Genomic DNA, 18,414 nt, shown 5'->3' on the forward strand with positions numbered 1-18,414 from the left:
TGTCAAGTATAAAAAAGATTATATGCACATTAATTCCGATTAAGGTGGCAATGGATTCTTCCAAGGAACTCTGCAGGCAGAATCTTTATGGAACCAGCTTACTACTCCATTCTCCCTCATTTTTAATTTGGACACCCTCATATCTACTTTTCTTTTAGAATATTTTACTATGCTGTTCGTTGGTCCTTTTTTCAACAGTAGAAGAACATTATTATATCCATTTAATATTTTAAAAATTCAAAATAAAATAATATACATGGATATTTTAAAAATTCAAAATAATACACTCCATTGTTTTTAACAAGAGTCCCAATCACATACTAAAGAGGCAAGACTCTAAATTAAATTTCATTGTTAGCCCCTATGGTAGCATTGTCTCCAGTAGATAAAATTCCCTTCAGTACTCTCTGCAGGTGGAAACCGATATCCATATGGCCCAATGAATGTGTAACACAGATTTCTCTGTTGTCGTCAGATTAACAGCACAGCCTTTGCATGGTTACCCTTTGGTGCTAAATTCTCCTTTCACTCAGGGGGTTAAAACAGCCTTGCACTATCCAGATGTTCAGCGAAATGAAAGATTAGCCATTCTTGCTACCACTGCTCTTTTTTCCTTTTCTTTTTTAAAAAAACTGATATTTTCTTTAGGAACTTGCTTGGAGTAAGTTGGAGGAATTTCTTCCCTGAGGTATATCAATCAATAGGCTGCACTAGAAGAGAAGCAAAATGTTGAACAAGTAGACCAGAGTGCTATGAATTTGTTTACAGGGAATGGCTTCCCAGAGAATGAAGTATGCATCCCAGGGTTTCACTTTACCCTTTAAAACACTGCAATTCTTCTACTAAACAGACAAGAAGCATACGTTTTTTCCAGAAGCATTCTTATTAATTTTAGTGTAAAACTGTCCCAGTTTATTTCAAACTGTGCCTTAAGCGAGAAGGATAGGTATTAGAAATATGGCAATATCCAATTCCCAGTTACCATAAACAATGGCTTCCCAGGAGAGAAATGAGAAAGGGAGCCAAAGTGGATTTCACTCAATGAATGCCAATTTAAAACCTACTAGGCCTGTCTTTTGTATACACAGGCATGCTCAGGTTCCTGCTGTTTCAAGAACCGTTCAAGCATAGAATAAGAAGCATTCCAATGAGACAAACCTTCTGCCTCAGCTGATGTTTTACAAGCTGTTTTCTTGCTGTGACTGGTTCTGAAGGTGTGGGAGACAGGCCTTACTAAAAGAGCTTAGGTAGAAGCTCAGAGAGGTTTATTCTGAAAGCTCAAAGCTAAGATAAAACTGGGGCAGGGGTAGAGAGGGAGGAAATAGATTGTACTATCTTGCTCTTCTTCAAGAGAACAAAGAGGGTTTTCCACACAAGTAGCATCTGCCTTGGAGATAATTACTGTAACAAAATGCAAAAGTCTAATGGTATCCTCCTGAACTAATTCTAAACAAATGAGATTAATATATTTTTATGGCTGATCAAATCAGTTTAGCAAAATACAACAAACTTGCAGCAACAAGTGGAAACTCCAGGCATAAGTAGTCCTGTGCCTTTCAATCTCAGTAGGAGGAATGCTGGATGAGGGAGGGGTGAGCAGGCAGAGAAACATGGCTCTTGCCGAAGAGTGTATGAAGCTGTGAGAAAGAAAGAAAGAAAGAAAGAAAGAAAGAAAGAAAGAAAGAAAGAAAGAAAGAAAGAAAGAAAGAAAGAAAGAAAGAAAGAAAGAAAGAAAGAAAGCACAGTCCCTCTGTTTGTTTTGCATTTGTTTCAGAAGTTATTTGCATAGTAAAATAGATAGTAAAGAGAATACTAGAACTTGATTATGGGATGGAAGAAAACTCCACCCCCTAGACTGCTTTGTTCCTTATTTTTGTTTTCCTGTGTTAGTCTGAAGAAGTTGGTTGAAATACAGCAGACTGTTGCATTCAACAACTCCTGTGAATAAATTGCTCCAGTGAGATCACAAAAGTGTGGCCTTGCAAATTGTATTTATTTTGGCTGCTTTGTGAGCGTTTGTCCCTTAATAAAGCCATGACAAGAGACTGTTGAGGATATGACAAATTTCACTTTCATTTAGTGGAAGTGCAGCTGCTGGGGAAGCCTTTGAAGATAAAAAAAAGATGATGAGTAAATGAAGACTATATTCAAGGAAACTGCACTGCTGTATTTTTGTTTATTTAGGGAATGAGAAAGTCTCCTGGCTCCAACCCCAGAGTCTTCAGGCTCCACCCCCAAAGTCCTCAGGTATTTCCTGAGTTGAACCTGGCAACCCTAGGTCTAGGACCTGCAGCTATAGCTGTGAGAATTTACATCAGAACTACGTAATGAGGCACTTTGCTGTCTGAGGTGCACTTTGCCCAGCTTTCTTCCTTCAGTATTTCTAGGACATGGGGAGGGGGATGAATCACTTTCAGTGGTTTCCTTAGCTGCCCCCAGATTTTACCCCACTTTTTGCTCATGGCCATCTGTGCTTCTGGTCAAACATCCATATCCAGCTACGTTTGCTCTGACAGCCTAATGAGGATTCAGCAGATTCAGCCCTGGTGAAGAGCCATTTCCCTGTGCAGATCCTGGAGGCTCCTCCTGTGATCCATCTCACAATGTGAGCATTTGACCAGTAATGGCAATGGTTAGAAAGACTGGTAGTCACCCAGAAAAGTGGTTGTTTTCCCTATTTCCTTCACTGGTATGTGGAATTATTCTGACATGACATAACATTGATCATACAGTTTGGTGTAGTTTGGTATAGTGGTTAAGTGTGCAGACTCTTACCTGGATTTGATTCTGCACTCCTTTACATGCACCTGCTGATGTGACCTTGGGTCAGCCACAAGTTATCTCAAAGCTGTTCTGCTCAAGAGCAGTTCTGGGGAAACTCTCTCAGCCCACCTACCTCACAGGGTGTCTGTTGTGGGGAGGGGAAGGGAAAGGAGATTGTAAGCTCTTCTGAGACACCTTTGGGGTATAAATCCAATCTCTTCTTCTACCCTAAAGACACCAGCTAAATTCCAGTTCTCCCCTGGCATCTCTCTAGCATTTCCTATTCCTGGCACCTATAGGAGCATGCCTGCTCTGTTTATTTATTCACAAAATACCCCACCTTTCTGCCATCATTATGGCCACCAAGGCAGCTAACAGAATAAAACATACATAATAAGAACATATCTTATCCAGCAGTGGGGTTCAGTCCAAGAACACCCACAAATTAGAGACCTGTTTCTTCAAGCAGCCCCATGGCGCAGAGTGGTAAAGCAGCAATACTGCAGTACTGTGGTCTGAACTCTGCTCATGACTAGAGGTGTGCAAAAAAAAAAATCGGAATTAATCGGATTTGGAAATATACAGGGCCAAAATATTCGGAATACCGTATATTTCCGAATACCGGTACTCGGAATAGCTTTATATACTGCAGATATAGGGCTATTTCCAAATATACGGCCCCATTATACCCTATGGGCCATTGAAATCAATGGCAAAATAGGGTATATTGGAAGCCACCTGGAGGGGAGGGGGTTTGAGGGAGAGCCCCCAAATTTGCAGGGGACCTGCAAGGAACTCTTCCCTACAAACCCCCCAAGTCCCAAAAAGATTGGGCCAGGGGTTTCATTCCAGTGGCACCCAAAGAGGGTTCCCCTATCGCACCATTATACCCTATGGGCCATTGAAATCAATGGCAACATAGGGCATAATCAGAGGCTACTGGGGGGCAGGGGGTTTGAGGGAGAGCCCCCAAAACTGCAGGGAATCCGCAGGGGACTCTCCCCTACAAAAATCCAAATCCCAAAAAGATTGGGCCAAGGGGTCCCTGTTTTTGGACTCCCCGAAAGGCCCATTGCCACCAATGCTGGGGAAAGCCCAATTAGCCACTTCCTCCACTATAATTGCTGTGGGAAAAGTGGCTCTGGCCAGAGGGGGGTTTGAGGGAGAGGCCCCAAAACTGCAGGGCAGCTTCAGGGGACTCCCCCACATGCAACCCCCCTAGCCCAAAAAGACTGCATCCATCTGTGGGCCCCCCAAAAGGAACACTGTTCCCAATGGTGAGAAAAAAACAATTAGAGCCCTAACCCCAAGAAATCCAAGCCATCCAGATCAGGAAAAGTAAAAGGACACTGCACTTTTTAAAGTCCTCTCACTAAAGTAAGATATAGACAAATTGGCAACCCCCCACCCCAGGCCCCCACCCCCAGCAGAAACCCCTAACCCCAAATAAGCTACCAAGTACCACTCACCCAAATCTGGATAAGTAAAGGGACTCTGAGTCTTAAAAAGTCCTTTTACTAATTAAAATAAAAACAAGAACCCCAAGACTGCCTTACCTTAGATGTCTTCTCTTCTCCAGGCAGGTCAGGCAAGGCTGAGAGAGAGCAGCAGCAGCTGAAGCCAAGGGCCAGCGCAGCACAGTCTCTCTCTCACACCAACACCAACCGAGCAGCAATGGAATGGAGTCCAGCCAGGCAGACTGCTTAAAAAGGGTCTCTGGCCCCATACAGAGCAGTTTCAAAAAATACCACTGCTCTGTGATTGGCCAGAGAACACTGTTTACTTGGATATCCAAGTAAACAAAAGAACACCAATGTTGCTGATGGCTGGGGGATTAGCCCAGCCATCAGCTACACAACAGCCCTGCAAAGCATGCATTTGCAATGCATTTTGCGAATACATGCTTTGGATTGGCTGCTGGGGCTCCTCTCCCCCCACCCCGATCTCAGGGAGGCTATGGGAGAGGCGGGAAAAGGTTTCCAAAGGCAGGAAAGGAGGCAAACAGCTCCCCTGAGGCTGCAGAAGCTCCTTTCCCGCCTTTTCTATGGACTTCCGTATACTTCCGAATATTGATTCGAATATTGATTTGGAAGTATACAGGGAGCCGTATATGGCTCCCGTATAATGGCTTCCAACTGGATTTGGAAGTATATGGTGCCATATACTTCCAAATCAGGGGGGATTCAGAGGTTTATTTGGTTCAGCCGAACCGAATGCACACCCCTACTCACGACCTGAGTTCAATTCCAGCGGAAGCTGGATGCAGGTAGCCAGCCCAAGGTTGACTCAGCCTTCCATCCTTCCAAGGTTGATAAAATGAGTACCCAGCTTGCTGGGTGAAAAGTGTAAAAGACTGGGGAAGGCAATGGCAAACAACCCCGTAAAAAGTCTGCCGTGAAAACATTGTGAAAGCAACATCACCCCAGAGTTGGAAATGACTGCTGCTTGCACAGGGGACCTTTCCTTCCTTCTTCAAGGAAGTGCAAGACCATACAGAACAAGTGACACACCAGCATGCTGCAGTATTGGGTTTAATTTTTATTCTAAACAGTTTAAAGGATCTGTTGTAAATTTCTTCCACTAAAATCAACTGGACTCACAAGTGGCTAACTTTGGCTGGATCGTGTTTATTTGCCAAAATTCTGATTTCCGAAGCACAATTTTATAATTTGAATAGTTTCCAAAATTGACATTGTTGGCTAGTGCAGGATTTATTTAAAAGTGAAAATATATTCCATGTAAATATGAAAAGCACCACAGCTTCGCAGCAGAGCTCATGCAGAAGGTCCATGTTTAGTCCTTGGTATAGCAATAGCAATAGCAAGAATTCTCAGAAGCAGGACTGGAAATATTGGACTATAGCAGGGGTGGCAAAACTTGCTTAACATCAGAACCACACAGAATAAACATCAGATGTTTGAGAGCTGCAAGACATGAACAAATGTTACACACACATATGTTATTAAAACTCTTAATACTTTTTTTGCACAGAAAGATAAAATATATATGCATTGTACAATGCAACCATTCTAGGAGGAGATTTTATTTTAGAAATAAAAGCTGAAAATAACAGTCTTCATAAAACCAGCATGGGGAAAGATTAGGGAATTATTTTTTGGCACCAGTGGGAGAAGGAAACACATATGTACCATATAAATCGCTGACCACTACGTGCATCATTATGCATCGCTCTTCACCTTGACACCACCATTAGTAAATACAGCTCAAACAAGAGCTATGAAACTAAGGGGGAACCTAGCACTATCCTCTAATTCCATCCTTTCTTCCAGTGGCTCTCTTGGCTCTTGTGCTCTCTTTCCCTGCTCTAGGTCTTTGGACAACCTCTGTAGTGGAGAAGAGCTTGTAAGCCTGCCTATTTTCCCCTCCTTCCCCACTTCACACACGATGGAAATAGTCACCTGCCTATAGGTCAGTGTGCAGGGACTGAGTTCCTGATGCTAAGCATGCTTATTTGATAGTAAGGCTGCATTAAGTTTCTCCTCAATCTCCAGGAGCTGCAATAGCTGGAACTTTCCTGAGAAAGGCTCACTGTTTAGTTGTACAGTATTAAAAGTTCAGCGGCTAAACATGAAATGATTAATGCTGCATTTATCTCTGATAACTGTTTTATTTCCTTGTAGCATGGGCTATCTCAGTTTTATTTTGTATTTTATCTCTAATATAAAGTTTTTCTGCTGGGTATTATTTGCTTCCATTTTGCTATACTACAGTAGTTAGAATCTAGATGATACTCTAAGCTAAGCGTTGTTTCTGTATGGTTTTGATCAGCGGCGTCACTAGGGCGGGGCCAAGGGGGCCATCGGCCCTCCCCCAGAGCATTCTCATTGGCCCCAGGCACTGACCCATGACCCCCCCCCAACAGGAAGGGGCTGGCCCTGGGACTAGAACGCTGCTGCTGTGTGGGCTGGCCGGGATTCTGAAACCGGGGCCGCACTGCCGCCTCTACCACAAGGGGATCAGCATTCTGTTCAGCGGGGGTGAGTGGGCGGGCTGGCTGAGCTTCCCAGTTGCTTGCTTTCTGTGCATGGGGAGGGGGGCTGGGCTTCCAAAACTCCAACGGTGCCTCTGCTGAGTGAGTCCTGTCTGTTTTCTGTGTGCCTGGGGGTGGGGGGACGGAGCGGCTTCCCAAACCGGTGCCGTGTTGCTGAGTTGCTTGCTTTCTGTGCATGGGGGGGGTGGGCTTCCAAAACTCCAACGGGGTTGGATTATGAGGGCCGGTCACGTGACCAGAGGGGGATGGTCATGTGACCAGAGGGTGGATGAGGGAGGGGCCATGTGAAGTGGGCGGGGTTGTGTGCGGAGGGAGTGACGCAGCCCTCCAAAAGGGGTGATGCCCAATGGGGGGGGTGACTTGAATCAGTTACACCCCAGGGTGCAACCCACCCTAGTGACGCCTCTGGTTTTGATACTGTTGATCAGGGCTTTTTTTGAGCAGGAATGCAGTTCTAGTTGGCTTGGCATTGGGGTGTGGCTTAATATGCAAATTAGTTTCTCCTGGGCTTTTTCTACAAGAAAAGGCCTGGTTATCATTATCTCTCAATGGACCTGAGTAAGTCCAGAGTTGACCAGTGCGGGGGGGGGGGGCGGGGGGACAGTCACATGTAAGTGCTTTCATGTCAAAGAGTCATTAAACAAAAGGGTCACAGTCAATTTCCTATTGTGTATTATATATTTTCTCTGGAACTGAGGTATACTTTATATTTTAAAGTGCAGAAATTAATACATATTTAGGCATTCTTTAGCCACTAAGGGGGAAAGGGAGTGTATGTATAAATTGGAACTACTACCAGAAGGTGGCAAACAGGGCTTGTTTTATAGAAAAAGCCCAGCAGGAACTCATTTGCATATTAAGCCACACCTCCTGGCACCAGGCCAGCCGGAACTGTGTTCCTGGTCAAAGAAAGTCCTGCCAATATTGTCTCTGGGTTTTATTATAGGACTAACATGCAGTGCAGGTGCATCTAGAGCAGATGCCAGCTGGGAAATCTCCAGGTAAATTAAACCACTCTGTGCCTGGAATCCCATATTTATTATTTAAAGAACACTTCATAAATTTTAACTCTGTACGGGAGAACAATGATGCAAAATCTTTCTTGTCACAACCTTGTTTCTGGATCTTCTTATCCAGTTTCATTTACTTTCCCCTGCAGTAAACAGCTCTGTTCACTAATATTAATTCTTTTAATTTGTTGAACAGAAATGTTGTAGAAATGTTCTATAGGTGTGGCATATAAGAATCTGTATTACATTATTCAGAGTGTGGGTGATTAGTCTTGTCTTGCAGGAGTGCACTGGACTTTGGATGGTGTAAATTTATGGTTCTGAATAAATTCTTAGAAGCTCTACGACTTCTGTATTCACTTCTCCCACATGCTTTAAAGGGTGTTAAAATAAGCTGGAAGTAGTGAACATCTTGTGTAGGCTAGGAATAGCTGTCTATTTTTCCTTTTAGTCCTTTTTGTATTAATTTGATTTTTGGATTTTCAAACTGAACTGAGAATAGATTAATCTTTATTTTTGCTATCTAGTTTCTCTCCCTCACTTTTTTCTCACCTACTTCATAATGTCAACAGTATCAGACATAGATTTCTGGTTTTGTGTTATCATTTTGGAAGACTGTCCATTTCTTGGACTAATCAAAACTGGCCACAGGATGTCACTATTACTCTACAAACCTGCAGCAAGTGATGTTTGTTTATTACAGGGCACTGCCTGGTTCTTTCCTTCCCTGACTGTGGACACAACCTGAGGATATTTCCCATGCAAGTCCTGATGAAGTATGTAGTATCTAAGCTAGATAACAGTTCTTTTTCAATACTCCCCTTTTTTTTCTACAGGGTTACAATTAGGGAACTTTCTAATGGATTCTGTCCCCTCTTTTTCTGTACATTTTCCTCACCATTCTGAATTGTTGGCATTGCTTTGTGAAAGAGTGTCAGAGGGCCTATGTACAAGTTGTGCTGCCACACAGAGGATATTTTACATCAGTTTATCTTATGTCTGGCACGTTCACTATGCACACTGGGTCCATAACAATCTCCTTGCTCTATTCCCAGTTTACACTTTTAAGTTGCACAAATCCTTCCTCTAGTTGGAGGTAGCAGCCAAGAAAAGCACCCACTGGTAAAATATGCTATCATGCATCAATGATAGCACAACAGACAAGCCTATACTATTTATTTACAAAGAAACCCTAGCCCACATGTTTTGTGTCCATTCAGGTCCCATGATCCCCAGCACAGCATTTTAGAGATCAAATGGACCCTTTCTCCCCTTTTAGGCTTGCCAGGTCTGTGCGTGGCAACAGTGGAAGGGAAGGGCATTGGGAAAGTGATGTCATGTGACACATGGACACCTCTTCTGCTTGAAGTCCTGAAAGTGACATCACCATATCAAGTAGCGCCCTAGGAATGTTCCTAGTCTTAATGATACAGTCTACACATATTATTGAAATTCCTAGAACATCACTCAAAGTGGCGATGTCACTTCCAGGTCATCAAAGAAGAAAAAGACCAAATGGTCAGGCCTTGGATTCAGCAGGAGCTCACAGGAGCACAGCTCCTGAACCTTCCTGTGGGTCCCCCCTCCTCTTCCCCACCTTGTCCATTGAATAGTAGGTGCAGCGGGATAACAATCCCGGGAAGAACTCCACCACCTATTTTACTATAAAGCGACCCCTGGAAATGGTGCAAGGGAAAAGAAGCTTTAATAATTATACAACTCCTATACATTTTGCTTACAGTTTCATCAGCGGAATCTATTGTGAGAATACAAAATATAAAAGTAAGTTTAATACACCATTAATTAAAAATTAATAAAATACAGGACAATTTACTCTGGATAATCACTTGTGTTTTCACTGACAGAGCTCCTCACAGAAGTTTCAGAAAACTAATTAGTCCTCCTGTGGGAGCAGACAAGAAGAGTTTCTAGCAAGGTCCCCTTTCTAACCTGATAGGGAGAAAATGGGGGGAAAGACTTTTGGGTGTAAGGCAGGGCTCTTTTTTTGGTAGCAGGAACTCCTTTGCATATTAGGCCACACACCCCTGATGTCTCCAATCCACCAAGAGCTTACAGGGCCTACTGTAAGCTCCAGGAGGATTGGCTACATCAGGGGTGTGTGGCCTCATATGCAAAGGAGTTCCTGCTACCCCCAAAAAAAGCCCTGGTGGAAGGGCTGAGCAAAACCACCATATAGCACCTTCTGATTTTAAAAGTACATACTTTGGTAGGCCAAAGCAATTATTTCATATTCACACCCTTCAGCATCTATTTTATAGATATCCATTTGATATATGCAAGTTTGTCAGTCAGGAAAGAAACTATTCAAAGACATATATAGCCCATACAATGGGAAAGGGCATATGCAGTTATAGACTGGGTGTAGTCTCCAGGTTCTGGTAAAATCTCTCCACTCACAGACATACCATTTCTGGGACCCTCTAAATCTGCCTCCTGTTATATGTTTCTCATTTCAGTGCCTTCTTCACATTGCTTCATTACTTCATATTGCTTTTATGAAAGATTTATGTTTCTGTCACCTGAATTTCTATTTCCTGTAATTTCAGTGAGTCTTATGTATACACTTAACAGAGTACAGGAATGCCTGTTGATCTTGTAGCTTCCTAAATGCCCCTCTCTTTCTACCCTGTTCCTTTGCATCCTGAGAATCCAGTGGCTCAGTGGTAGAGGGGAGGGTAGAGTGGTAGAGGGGAGGGACAGTGGCTCAGTGGTAGAGCATCTGCTTGGTAAGCAGAAGGTCCCAGGTTCAGTCCCCGGCATCTTCAACTAAAAAGGGTTCAGGCAAATAGGTATGAAAAACCTCAGTTTGAGACCCTGGAGAGCCGCTGCCAGTCTGAGTAGACAGTACTGACTTTGATGGACCAAGGGTCTGATTCAGTATAAAGCAGCTTCATATGTTCATTCCTGAATCTAGAAATTTTTGTGATGTGAAGTTTACTTCATTAATGCCTATGAAAAGTTAGCTGTCGGGATTACAGATAAAAGCACCACATAAATCCAAGTATCTGTTTCCCATCTGCACTTCATTATAGGTAAGTAGGAGATTTTATAAGACATCCTGGCTGGCTCCATAGTAAATTATCATACTGTTACTCAGGATTTTTTTTATATCCTGTTTGGCTCTATTACCTAGCAGAAGAATAGCCTGGTAACTATTTCCCAGCATCAAATAACTGGAAAAGCTTTGTCCTCTTAAGGAGCTGGCTGAAATTCCAAGAACTGATCACTTTCATGCTGGGGTTGCGATTGCAAACATGAAGTTCAATGTAAGTCAGGATTGCATTTTGTTATTCAGTACTCGAAGTCCTCGGGTTCTCCACAAGGAAGAACAAGGACTGGTTTGACGAGAACAATCAAGAGATCCAAGAATTACTTGCGAAAAAGAGATCTGCCTACCAAGCACATCTTGCTCAGCCCTCCTGTCCCGGGAAAAAAGCAACCTTTCGCGCTATATGTAGCAACCTCCAGCGCAAGCTTCGAGACATTCAGAATGAGTGGTGGACCAAGTTTGCAGAGAGAACCCAGCTGTGTGCGGACACTGGTGATTTAAGAGGGTTCTATGAAGCCCTGAAGGCAGTATATGGTCCATCATATCAGGCTCAAAGTCCCTTGCGTAGTGCAGATGGCCAAGTGCTCCTCACAGACAAGGCATCCATACTGAACCGGTGGTCGGAGTATTTTCAGGTTCTCTTCAGTGCCAATCGCGTAGTTCAAGATTCAGCAATCCACCTCACCCCACTTCAACCAGTGAAAACAGAGTTGGCTGAGATCCCCACCCTAGAAGAGACTGTTAAAGCCATCAAGCAACTGAAAAGTGGCAAGGCAGCGGGAGTTGATGGAATCCCACCAGAGATCTGGAAGCATGGGGGCATAGTACTACATAGCACACTTCACAAAGTACTTGTCACCTGCTGGGAACAAGGCAAACTACCACAGGACTTTCATCATTACTCTACATAAGAACAAAGGGGAAAAGTCAGACTGCTCCAACTACCGGGGGATAACCCTGCTCTCCATCGCAGGCAAAATCCTTGCTAGAATACTCCTGAACAGACTGGTGCCCACCATTGCAGAAGAACTTCTCCCAGAGAGCCAGTGTGGCTTCAGGGCTAACAGGAGCACCACAGACATGGTATTTGTTCTCAGGCAGCTCCAAGAGAAATGCAGGGAACAGAACAAGGGTCTATATGTGACTTTTGTCGACCTTACCAAAGCTTTTGATACCGTTAGCAGGAATGGCCTGTGGCAAATCTTGGAATGTTTAGGATGTCCCCCAAGGTTCCTCAGTATGGTCATCCAGCTACATGAAGACCAGCGAGGCCAAGTCAGACACTGCAACAATCTCTCGGAGCCCTTCCCAATAGGCACAGGTGTAAAGCAAGGCTGTGTTCTCGCGCCAACTCTCTTTACGATCTTCTTTAGCATGATGCTTCAAAGAGCCGCAGTAGATTTAGATGATGACGATGGTGTCTACATCCGCTATCGCACCAATGGCAGCCTGTTCAACCTGAGGCGACTAAAGGCCCACTCCAAGACAATGGAAAAACTTATCCGAGAGCTACTGTTTGCTGATGATGCTGCACTTGTCTTCCACTTGGTATCAGCTCTGCAGCATATGACGTCCTGCTTTGCAGAGGCTGCCAAGCTATTCGGCCTAGAAGTTAGTCTGAAGAAGACAGAAGTTCTCCACCAGCCTGCACCCCAGGAAGATTATCACCCTCCTTGCATCACTGTGGGTGAATCAGTTTTGAAGACAGTTCAGCAGTTCAGCTACCTGGGGTGCATCATCTCCTCAGACGCCAAGATCGACAAGGAGATTGACAATAGACTGGCAAGGGCAAATCGTGCATTTGGCCGACTGCATAAAAGAGTGTGGAGCAACAAGCATCTGAAAAAAGGCACAAAGATCAATGTTTACAAAGCGGTTGTGATGACAACCCTCATCTACCATCATCACCTGCGACTCTTTGAGCGCTTTCATCAGCGCTGCCTTCGCACCATCCTCAACATCCACTGGAGTGACTTTGTGACCAACACTGAAGTCTTCAAGTGGGCGGAGGTTACAATAATAATAATAATAATAATAAATTTTATTTATATCCCGCCCTCCCCGCCTAGGCAGGCTCAGGGCGGCTAACAACAGTTCAATAAAATTATACAATATAGAATATACAATATAAGGTGAATTAAAACAACATTGAAATTATACATTAATTTAAAACAACAATCTAAAACCAGTTCGAATGTCTGGGTCATTCCATAATTTAAACGGCGGTGATCTTCCTGATGTTATTCTGTACACTTATATTATGGCAGGGGTCACTAGATAAATCATTGGTGGATTAAACAGCCATCCTATCAACGTCTACAAAAGCCTGCTTGAAAAGGATGGTCTTACAGGCCCTGCGGAATTGGTCCAAATTCCACAGGGCCCGTACCTCCTCCGGAAGTTGATTCCAAAGGCACGGGGCTATAACAGAGAAGGCCCGTGCACTCTGTAATTTTGCCTCCTTTGGCCCAGGGATAGTCAGCGTGTTCTTCCCTGCTGACCTCAGTGCTCTTTGGGGCTCATATGGGGAGAGATGGTCCCTCAGGTAGGCAGGTCCTCGGCCATATAGGGCTTTAAAGGTGATAACCAGCACTTTGTATCGGACCCGGTATGTAACTGGCAGCCAGTGCAGTTCACGCAGCCCCGGCTGTATATGCTCCCATTTCGGGAGTCCTAATAACAGCCTGGCCGCTGCGTCCTGCACTAGCTGCAGCTTCCGGGTTCGACACAAAGGCAGCCCCATGTAGAGGGCACTGACCGTCGCGTGGATCACTGTTGCCAGGTCCTGGCGCTCCAGGAAAGGAGCCAGCTGCCTTGCCCGCTTCAGGTGGAAAAATGCCGACTTGGCAGTGGCCGCTACCTGGGCCTCCATTGATAGTGAAGGCTCCAGTAGGACTCCCAGGCTCTTGACTCGGCCCGCCGCTTTCAGCGGCGCACCGTCAAAAACCGGGAGAGGTATTTCCCTTCCCAGAGCGCCGCGCCCCACGCAAAGGACCTCTGTCTTCGTCGGGTTCAGCTTCAACCCACTCAGCCTAAGCCAAGTTGCCACGGCCTGCAGTGCCCGGTCTAAATTCACTGGGACGCAGTCAGGCCGGCCATCCATTAGCAGATAGAGCTGGGTGTCATCCGCATATTGATGACAACCCAGTCCAAAACTCCGGGCAATCTGGGCAAGGGGGCGCATGTAGATGTTAAATAACATCAGGGAGAGAACTGCTCCCTGAGGCACCCCACAATCTAGTGTGCGCCTCCGGGAGAGCTCACCCCCGATTGCCACCCTTTGTCCCCGAGCTTTGAGGAAGGAGGAAAGCCATTGTAAGGCCAGCCCCCTGACCCCTATGTCGACGAGGCGGCGGGTCAGTAGCTGATGGTCGACCGTGTCGAACGCTGCCGACAGGTCCAACAACATCAGCACTGCCACGCCACCTCGATCCAGTTGCCGCTGGAGGTCATCTGCCAAGGCGACCAGCACTGTCTCCGTCCCGTGGCCCGGGCGAAAGCCGGACTGGTAAGGGTCTAGGATGGAAGCGTCATCCAGAAAACCCTGTAGTTGCAGCGCCACTGCCCTCTCAATAATTTTACCTAAAAACGGTAAATTAGAAACCGGTCGGTAATTTGCCAATTCGGCCGGATCTGCTGTACATTTTTTCAGGAGGGGGCGGACCAAGGCCTCTTTCAGAGGTGATGGAAAACGACCCTCCGAGAGGGATCTATTTATTATGTCCCGTAAAGGACATCTAAGCTCCCTCTGGCAAGCTTTAATCAACCAGGAGGGGCAAGGGTCCAAATCGCAAGTTGTTGGGCGCGCAACAGAGAGAATTCCGTCGACTTCCTCCAGGCTGAGCGGGTCAAACCGACCCAACTCCAAACCCGAAGACAGGCGTGGAGCCTCAAGTTCCCGTACTGCATCCAATGTGATAGGCAGGTCTTGGCGGAGCAACGTGATTTTATCTGCAAAATATTTCGCAAAAGCCTCACAGCCAATCTCTAATTCCCTAACATTTGGTTTGCCTTGAGGCACTGTAGTAAGGTCTCCAATTATTCTAAATAATTGTGCCGGGCGCGAATTTGCAGATGCAATCTTGGCTGCAAAGTAATCTCTCTTTGCGGCCTTGACTGCCATCTCATAAGACTTCATAAACGTTCTATAAGATGTTCTCGTCGCTTCGTCCCGAGTATGCCGCCACTGCCTCTCTAGTCGTCTGAGCCCCTGTTTCAGCCGGCGTAGCTCCAGGGTATACCATGGAGCCAGCCTCCTGCGAGGGCGCAGAGGACGCCGAGGTGCGATCTCGTCAATGGCCCTGGTTAGCCGGCCTTGCCAGGCCTCCACCAGGTCATCGAGGGAATCGCCAGGGGGCCAGGGGTCCCCCAGTGCCATTTGGAACCGTTCCGGGTCCATCAGGCTCCGGGGGCGAGCCAAAATAGGCTCTCCGCCCATACAGGGTTGGGGTGGCATCCCCACACGGGCCTTGAGGGCTAGGTGATCCGACCATGGTACCGCTTCTACCGCGATATCATTCACCAAAATCCCGGACGCAAAGATCAGGTCTAACATGTGCCCGGCCTGGTGCGTGGGTGTCGTAACAAATTGAGAGAGTCCCAGTGTCGCCATGGAAGACACTAGGTCCATCGCCTGAGTGGAGGCCGAGTCATCGGCATGGATGTTGAAATCACCCAGGACCATAAGCCCTGGGTACTCCAACGCCCAGCCCGCCACAGCCTCCATCAGGGATGGTAAGGCGCTGGCCGGTGCGTTAGGCGGACGGTACACCAGCCAGATCGCCAACCCCTCTCCGACATCCCACGCCAGACCGGCACATTCAATGCCTTCAATCTTTGGGCCCGGGAGAGCCCGGAAGGAGTAACCCTCCCGTATGAATAATGCCACTCCTCCCCCCTGCCCGCTATTCCGTGATTGGTGAAAGACCGAGTAACCTGGGGGGTCATCTGGGAAAGAGCCATCGAGGCAGGGCATATCTCCAGGATGGAAAACCACCGCCTTCCCAAGATTGCCTTGTATGGCGAACTTTCCACCGGCCATCGAAATAGAGGGGCACCAAAGAAGAGGTACAAGGACTCCTTGAAGAAATCCCTTGGTACCTGTTGCATTAACCATCACCAGTGGTCTGACCTAGCCTCAGATCGCAAAGCATGGAGGCACACCATCCACCAGGCTGTCTCTTCCTTTGAGAACGCACGCATCGCTGGTCTTGAGAACAAAAGGAGATTGAGGAAGAATCGTACTGCTACAGCACCAACCCCAAATCAGACTTTTCCCTGCAGCCACTGTGGCTGGACCTGCCTGTCCCGCATTGGTCTTGTCAGCCACCAGCGAGCCTGCAGCAGACGTGGACTACTGCACCTTTCTTAAATTTTCGTTCGCGAAGTCAAGCCGAGAGAGAGAGAGAGAGACTCAATAACTTGCTGCTGAACATGTGAACTGCCTCTGTTGCAATCAAATATCGTGTTCCTAGACACAATAGGGACTATGGTGGCTGATTCACTCATGCAGCTCACAGTGTAGTACTCATCCCACAACTGAGTGTGTGTGTATGAATTTACATGTAAATTTACTTTTATATTCAAATTATGGTGTGTTGTGGTTTCTCAGGGGGCTTAAATAAAATACAGGTAAATAAACCTTGTGATGAATCTTCTATAAAGGTGGTGTTCTATTAGGCCACATATGTTCACTTTTGTCAGAATATTGGCTTCTAGCAACCTGATAAAACAATCACCATTTTTCTGTGGGCCCTGTCCAATCATTGAGGAATCACTCATATGAAAGCAAAACATGACACCCTCTATAAAAACCCTGATATATCTGCAGTACTCATATTTGCACATAGCAAAGGAACAGAAAAGTTTGCCTACGATTTTAGAGTGGGAAAGGTGCAATGACTTCATATACTATTCAGGGCAACCTACATGTAGCCTTTATTTATTAAAGAGACAGGTTAAGTGCCATGGAGAACATTTTACTCTTTATCCACTAGATGGTACCCTATCCTTATTTTCTTTTTGTCAGTTGCACTGGGGCACTTTTTAAAGTTAATATCAATTCATTGCAGTGAGCAGTTTTTGCCACCATTCAATGCAAAGTTCTGCACTCTGAGATACCTGAAGATGATTCAGGCTGTTCCATCATTCTGTACAGTGAATGACTTCTCTCTCAAGCACACTTCATTATCAAATCCATATGCACACCTGACAGATTTGTGGATAGGGCTGCCAAGTCTGTGTTGGAAAATACCTGGAGACTTTGTGGGTGGGTCTGGGAGAGGATGGAGTTTGGGGAGGAGAGAGACTTCAGCTAGGTATAATGCCACAGAGTCCACCCTTCAAAGCAGCCATTTTCTTCAGGGGAGCTGATCTCTGCCAGCTGGAAATCAGTTGTAAAAGTGGGAGATCTTCAGGCCCCTCCTGGAGGCTGGCATCACTATTGGAGTATGGGGGTCCTTTTGAAATACTAAATTACTAATCCATGCTCCTCTTATTAACAACACTATTTTTCTAGATTATTTACTGAAGCACAAAACATGGTCTTCTCATCAGTGGCTCTGACCTACAAAACTTCCTCCCCAGGAAGGCCTATATAGTGTTTTCACTTCTTTTCTTCTGATGACCTTCAGCTGCCAGTCATAATTACTGATTGGGCGGGACAGAAACATGGGGAGGCATCAGCAATGGCATGTCATTTCTTGGGAAACCTGGATGTAATGCCACAATTGTCTAGAAATCACTGGAAACTCTCTGGTACAACCTTTATGGTTTCTCCCCAGAAGTGACATCAGTCCTCTCTAGGAATCACTTACTACTCATCAGAAAAGAAATATTTATGTGCCTCCTATATATTCTATAGTTTTACCACACAGTTTCTGGCAATTCCTAGAGAATGTGATATCACTTCTGAATTTTCCTTACAGGTACGCCACCTGAGGACAAAGGAGCCTGCCTTGGACAGAGAAGCTGGCAGCCCCACAGCAAAGCAGCTAAGTGCACACAAGTCAGAGTAGTTGCTGGCTGTTTTGTATGCACTGTTAGGCACTCCACTCTTTCAGCTAGAGATAAAATGACAATGTGGGGGAGCCTCCTGGAGACTCCATTCACAAGGTAGTAACATCCACCTGTGAACATTCTCCTCAACCTACAGCTTTAGAGACATGACTGGTTTCCTGCCTATTTACTTAACATACCATTGTTAAGCAAAACTTTACTATTCAAGGCATTAATTCTACTCAGTACCTGAACTCTTGTCTGTGAAAAGCCCTGAACTTCCTTCTCCTGCATGAGCGGCCATGCTTCCTCCTCTGCTTAGGAAAAGGAGATGTGTTTGCAAGACCTTGCTGTCACATTTTTGCTATCATGGGTAATGAGGACAACTCCATTGGTGATATTATTGTCAATGTAGCTTTCCAAAGCACAGGAAAATCACTAGAAAGAGAGCCGGCAACCTGTTTCAGCTGACTTGCATTTAGAACTCAATTCCTGCTGTTGTCCAATAAATGTTTGGGTTGTTTCACAGCTGTGTCACTTTTTTAAAATGGGGTTTGGTAGAC

This window comes from Heteronotia binoei, chromosome 7 (genome assembly GCF_032191835.1).
Source record: "Heteronotia binoei isolate CCM8104 ecotype False Entrance Well chromosome 7, APGP_CSIRO_Hbin_v1, whole genome shotgun sequence".
In the NCBI taxonomy this organism is placed as follows: Eukaryota; Metazoa; Chordata; class Lepidosauria; order Squamata; family Gekkonidae; genus Heteronotia; species Heteronotia binoei.